Below are 7,500 nucleotides of genomic sequence, written 5' to 3'. Positions count from 1 at the left end.
CCACGTTCTATAAAGTGAGGCCATTATTGATATATGAGATAATTAAAAAGAATCTTTATTGCTTTGTAGCTGCCTCCGGTAATTGCAAATGGTCTGGTTAATTACTAGCTGATAAAGAGCGTTTTTAAATTCTACTGAATGCTTTTTTGCTATTATTATTCTCTTACTGATATTCCTTTTCCATTGTGTGGTAATAGAATGAAAGAATTCGAGGTCATATGCGCGTAGTCAGATGTATGTTTCTCTTAGATAAAAGGCGCTCGTCTTTTTGTTTGCGATGCAGTTAAAGAACTTGTACAGTATTTTTCACCATCCTCTCCTTATTCTGCTTTCTCGAAAGAATGACATACAACACACCAACGCCCCTCTCCCATAGAACGAAAGCCTTCCAATAATATTTATTTCGAATTGAGTACTTCTCGAAAAATCAATCACTCGGGCACACTGTTCTATCTAATTTTTCTTCATCTTGGTCTTTTTTTTTATGTTTTTATAGGTTATATAAAAAATATTTACTTCAATGTTGTTACTGTTCCTAAGATATTTTATTTTTCCTGGTTTCCTTTCCTCACTGGACTTTTTTCCCTGTTGGGGCCCCTGGGCTTATTATAGCATCCTACTTTTCCAACTAGGGTTGTAGCTTAGCAATTAATAATAACTACATTAATGTCCGAGTATATTTCTTCATTGAGGGATTATCAGCTGAAGAGCAAGATGTGCTGACACAATTTTCTGTAATCATAAAGATCAGAAAGTTTTACAAAGAAGAGCATTGCAACCTTATTTGCACAACATAATGGGTACTCAAGTACGTTCTAATGTCTAAATTTCCCAAGAATATAATGTGTTTTTTCTTATTATTTTCTTTATATTTATACACCTCTTTCTATTTCTCACATTTCATCACGAATATATACATTCACTAATACACGTACCTACCACACGCGCACACATACATATATATGTATATACGAGTATATATATATATATATATATATATATATATATATATATATATATATATATATATGTATATATATATATATATATATGTATATATATATATATTTATATATATATATATATATATACATATATATATATATACATATATATATATATATATATATATATATATATATATATATATATATATATATATTTATACATGTATGTGTGTCTTTGTGTGTGCATAGCAATCATCATGACAGGTGACACATGATGAGCATAAAACATGTATATACTATAGCTACAAAAGGAGAAGTGAGAACTTAATTAGTGTCTGTACATTTCTCTTATTGCTGACAGCAATTGACTCCCAGGTAGAATAAATATACAAGAACACCTTATTCATCAAGGCGAATGGGATTCCTAAACTGTCATTAACACGATGATAAATGATCAATATAAACAGATCATGGCTTAGATTCTGACCTCGGGTACAAGCAATAAAATTTGATTCTGTTATTTAACCTTTGCCAGTGGACAGCTAAAACCTATAAACAGATCTCTAGAGGCGGCCATCTTTTGCTGTTTTATTCTGTCAGAAATACCTTCAATTGTTAGGTTTATATAAACCATTAAAAATTGTGAATAAGATCAATGTAATTTCAAGAGGTATTCTTAATCAAACATGCTTTTCAATGACAATCACATTTGTGCACCAAACTTATATTTAGGATTTTCAAAAGTTATTGGACATTCAAAAACTTTCGTGAAATGGCAAAATAAAGAAAACTGCTAAAAGCTTTCTTAGCTCTATTTGTCGTTTTTCCAAAAAAGGTAATTGGAATAAAAATAGTGTCGATTTCTTTACTGTTAGTAAACCATTTTATTTATATGCTCAAGGGGTACTATTGTACACACATACACACACACACACACGCAAAACAGGCACACACACACACACACACACACACACACACACACACATATATATATATATATATATATATATATATATATATATATATGTATGTATATATATATATATATATATATATATATATATATATATATATATATATATACATACATATATATATATATATATATATATATATATATATATATATATATATATATATATATATATATACTTATATATATATATATATATATATATATATATATATATATATATATATATACATATATATAGCTGAGCGGGGATACCTCAACGTGGTGAAAGGGTTTGTGTATTGCTAGAATCAGCAAACCTCAGCTCTACTTATCAGTCACTCATGATAGGTTGGGTTGCTGTGAGTGATCAGAAGAAATAGCCAAATCCCAGACATGACCAACGATATGTCTAAAGGCCTTTGTCTTACAGTGAACTAGACATTTATTGTGGTTGTTTATATATATATATATATATATATATATATATATATATATATATATATATATATGTATATATATATATATATATATATATATATATATATATATATATATATATATACAGGGTATGTATATATATATATATATATATATATATATATATATATATATATATATATATAACTAAGAAAAGACAGCCACCCAATACATAATCACTTATATGTTGCCACTTAATACCTTCAGTGCTACCGTTTCTCCACGATAAAAAAAGATGTTTTGTGCAAAAATTATATCTTGTGTGTATCTATATGTGTATTCATGTAAGTATACGTATGGAGTTTGTACAAAAGAAAAAAGGAATAAGGAAAAACATAGAGAGAAAGACAGAGAGAGAGAGAGAGAGAGAGAGAGAGAGAGAGAGAGAGAGAGAGAGAGAGAGAGAGAGAGAGAGAGAGAGAGAGAGAGAGAGAGAGCATAAAAGGAGAAAGAAGGTATCACAGCCCCGGGAAGATTAGCGCTACAAAACGGACCGGAAATCTCCAAATAACGCCTGGAAAAACGACGAAGGAAATTTGCGAAAGAAGGCGGAAGTGTCAGGAAAAAAATTGGGTCGATTCTTTTCCTTAAAAGGATTCTTATTTTCTGAATCTTTTTCTCCCTTTATTTTTTCTTTTACTTCTATATACAGAAATTTCATCTACCTCTCTCCCACTTTTATGTATTTCTAAATTCGTTGTTTCTTGTTTCTGCATGTGCTAATTCTCGACCGTTTTCTCCAATCCGCTTTTTTTCCTGTATTCATTTTTTATTCACATCCTTCATATTTCCTATAACTGCATGTTTCTTTGCATGTTCAGTCTTCCCTCTCCTTGGGATTTTTATTCTTATTCCCTGTTTATTTATTCCTTTGTATTTCAATTTTATATTTCCTACACATTTCCCACACATATCACTCTCTTCTCTCCTGTTTCTCCTTCCTTCTCCCTTCAAACCACTAAATCCCCCTCCTTCCTCCCTCCTCTACCCTCCCTCCCCTCCCTAACGACTTAATTCCCCTCCCCCTCCATCCCCTGCCCATTCCAAACCTCTTGAGGCTGCAGATCTATTGTAGATTCATTTGCATTTTTATCCATTTAAAGCTCTCGCGAGTAAAACTCTTGTAATCCGGATTTAGTTTTTGGAAGCGGAATGTCGAAGAAGTGTGATATCCGCCAGTCCCGAATTACGCGGCGGAATAAATTATTCTTACCCTAAAACGGTCCCTCTGAGTGGATCGATTCTTGAAGTGTGTAATGGCGGGTTTTGTATTTGTGGGATGCTGTCTGCATTTTAAGGAGATCTTGCTTGAGGAAAGATTCGCTTAGTCTTGTTGTTTCATTGCTTGCTTTCACGATTTTTTTTTGGGGGGGATGCTCTTCAGTTTTTGTAGCAATTTTTCACATATAAATAAAGACACACATATGAACGTAATCTCAAACATAAATTTCTATCTGAAGATTATAATTGGCCAATTCCCAGACACGAATACGGACAGGTCGGAGGCCTGCAGTGTAATATGTATGCATATATGTATGTATACATGTATTTATTTTTATAAATATGTATATATATATATATATATATATATATATATATATATATATATATATATATATATATATATATATACGCACACACACACACACACACACATATATATATATATATATATATATATATATATATATATATATATACACAGTATATATATCTTACCTTTAGTTTCTGGGTTGTATATCATCACTAGCTACACGACCGAAAGATTCTAAGATAAGTTATATATTGTTGCAATAAACATAGTATCTCAATTTATTGGATGGAAAGTTAAACTGATGCTTTTGAAGCGAGAGAAACCAAAAGAAACCAAAAAGATATATATGGTCAGGATACAGTCTGCAAACCCCTAACTGGCTCAGCGTTTATTCGAGCATTGCATATTATATCATCCTTCTATCAACGTAAATCGGCAGAGAAAATGGTCTATTTTGGATTATTCATAACACTCCATTGACGTCACCTTATCGTTTCCATCATGCTGTCTTGGTAATTTGTATTTTTAGTGTGCCGATACTTTACAATAAACATATGTTTAATAAACAATTGTTGGTGAAAAATTGACCTGTTTCATCAAAGATAGAATTTGTTTTTTATAACTCCATTGTCTAATGTTATCCATCGTAGTGCATATTTTACACAAGCATTCAATGGTGGTGACGTCTTTCAAGTATACTTGTATTTTTCAGGGAAACATATTGCAGCGTTTGTTTTATCATCTAAACAAAAAAAAGTTGAAATTTATGTGTATGTAATGAATGTCACTACGTTTACATATATCTCAACAGTCCCTTCTCTTTAATGTTAAATCTGAGTCAATGATTACGAGTTCCAGTTTGAATGAGAACACGAGTATGTAGCACCAAAATAGCATTTCGTGAAAGACCCAAATCGACGTACTTCTCTTTCAAAAGAATGGAACAAAATATTACACCGGATTTCGTGATGAAATGGCAATGATTAAATGAGACCTGAAATATATTCATAAATTCTCCCATTAACATAAATCATGACTTTTCATGTCAAAGTCGATGGAAAGGATTTTGCAAGCACCGCTGTCCTGTTAAAGTGCTGAAGTGAGGAGAGGCTTAAAGGTGACAATCTTAAGAGGGGAAGAATACGATTTGGAGTAACTGCTAAGAGATCGGTAAATTGACTCATTGTAATAGAGGAGCCCCTTATTAGATAGCTGAGAAAACAAAATTAACGATTTTTTAACGTTTTATGGTTATAACAGAATTGGGTCTCATGACAAATGATCATGGAACTGCTAACTTTGAGGCCATTACCTCCATGGTCCTAGCTTAATGAAGAGGGACCCTAGACGCTAATCATATGTACAGTATATATGATAAATCTAGAGAATTTTTCTGTACTTTATCTCTACCAATCATGGGTGACCTTTAATCATCTAATTGCGAGCGCACTCATGCAAACCAAGGTTACAAGGAAGTTGACCTATTGTGAAATCTTCTATCAAATGATAGACCTACTTTAAAACAGGAGGTAAAAATATCATGTCAACACACAGGATACTATAACAGTAACGAATATTTTTTAAAGAAAATCTTTCAAACTCAGGCATTGCCAACAATGCCACAAAAAACTAATTCTAAAGAGCCACAATAAAATCTATGAAAGACATCATTACTTTTCAATAGATGTGACCTTGATTTCTTTAACAAAACTTACTTGCTAAGTATGAATCTCCTTCGACTAGTGATAAAGACTCAGTCTATTATCATACTTTCTCTTTCGCTTTGCATTGAAAAGCAGAATAAAACTGAGTAATTGTTTATAACACCACGCTCTCCATTTACTCCAAATAATGCAATCCTGCAGTTCTCATCTTCTTGCACAGTAATTATGTTGATATATAAATTCTGGGAAAGCAATGATTAGCAAGATATGTTGAGGAAGAGGGAAGGGGTTATAAAAATAAAATAGCTCGGTTTCCTCACCAAACGACTTAGAACTGACATGTCATTGTCAACATAGTCAACCAAACATAATTTGTGATGCCAGCGTACATAAACAGAAGTTCGTGATGCCAGCGTACATTTGATATACTGTATATTCAAAATATACTTAATAAAAAATTGAGTGATTACTCAAAAGTGTCACTATTTGTAAATTGCATATTTTATGAACACTTTTGAGTAATTAATCCATTTTTAGGTAAGTATATTTTGAATATACAGTATATCAAATGTACGCTGGCATCACGAACTTCTGTTTATGTACGCTGGCATCACAAATTATGTTTGGTTGACTATGTTGACAATGACATGTCAGTTCTAAGGCGTTTGGTGAGGAAACCGAACTATTTCATTTTCATAACCCCTTCCCCCTTCCTCAACATATCTTGTTTAACTTGTATGTTGATGGAGTGGTGAGAGAGGTGAATGCTCGAGTGCTTGGACGAGGATTAAAACTGGTAGACGATAATGACCATGAATGGGAGGTAAATCAGTTGTTGTTTGCGGATGATACTGTACTGGTTGCAGACACAGAAGAGAAGCTTGGCCGATTAGTGACAGAATTTGGAAGAGTGTGCGAGAGAAGGAAGTTGAGAGTTAATGTGGGTAAGAGTAAGGTTATGAGATGTACGAGAAGGGAAGGTGGTGCAAGGTTAAATGTCATGTTGAATGGAGAGTTACTTGAAGAGGTGGATCAGTTTAAGTACTTTGGGTCTGTTGTTGCAGCAAATGGTGGAGTGGAAGCAGATGTACGTCAGAGAGTGAATGAAGGTTGCAAAGTGTTGGGGGCAGTTAAGGGAGTAGTAAAAAAATAGAGGGTTGGGCATGAATGTAAAGAGAGTTTTATAGGAGAAAGTGACTGTACCAACTGTGATGTATGGATCGGAGTTGTGGGGAATGAAAGTGATGGAGAGACAGAAATTGAATGTGTTTGAGATGAAGTGTCTAAGGAATATGGCTGGTGTATCTCGAGTAGATAGGGTTAGGAACGAAGTGGTGAGAGTGAGAACGGGTGTAAGAAATGAGTTAGCAGCTAGAGTGGATATGAATGTGTTGAGGTGGTTTGGCCATGTTGAGAGAATGGAAAATGGCTGTCTGCTAAAGAAGGTGATGAATGCAAGAGTTGATGGGAGAAGTACAAGAGGAAGGCCAAGGTTTGGGTGGATGGATGGAGTGAACGAAGGTCTGGGTGATAGGAGGATAGATGTTAGAGAGGCAAGAGAGCGTGCTAGAAATAGGAATGAATGGCGAGCAATTGTGACGCAGTTCCGGTAGGCCCTGCTGCTGCCTCAGATGACTTAGATGACCGCGGAGGTGGCAGCAGTAGGGGATTCAGTATTATGAAGCTTCATCTGTGGTGGATAATGTGGGAGGGTGGGCTGTGGCACCCTAGCAGTACCAGCTGAACTCGGTTGAGTCCCTTGTTAGGCTGGAGGAACGTAGAGAGTAGAGGTCCCCTTTTTGTTTTTGTTTCATTTGTTGATGTCGGCTACCCCCCAAAATTGGGTGAAGTGCCTTGGTATATGTATGTATGTATGTTTTGAATATACAGTATATCTTTAAATGTACGGTGGCATCACAAACT

This window comes from Palaemon carinicauda, chromosome 7 (genome assembly GCF_036898095.1).
Source record: "Palaemon carinicauda isolate YSFRI2023 chromosome 7, ASM3689809v2, whole genome shotgun sequence".
In the NCBI taxonomy this organism is placed as follows: Eukaryota; Metazoa; Arthropoda; class Malacostraca; order Decapoda; family Palaemonidae; genus Palaemon; species Palaemon carinicauda.
Note: the sequence above shows the minus strand (reverse complement) of the source record.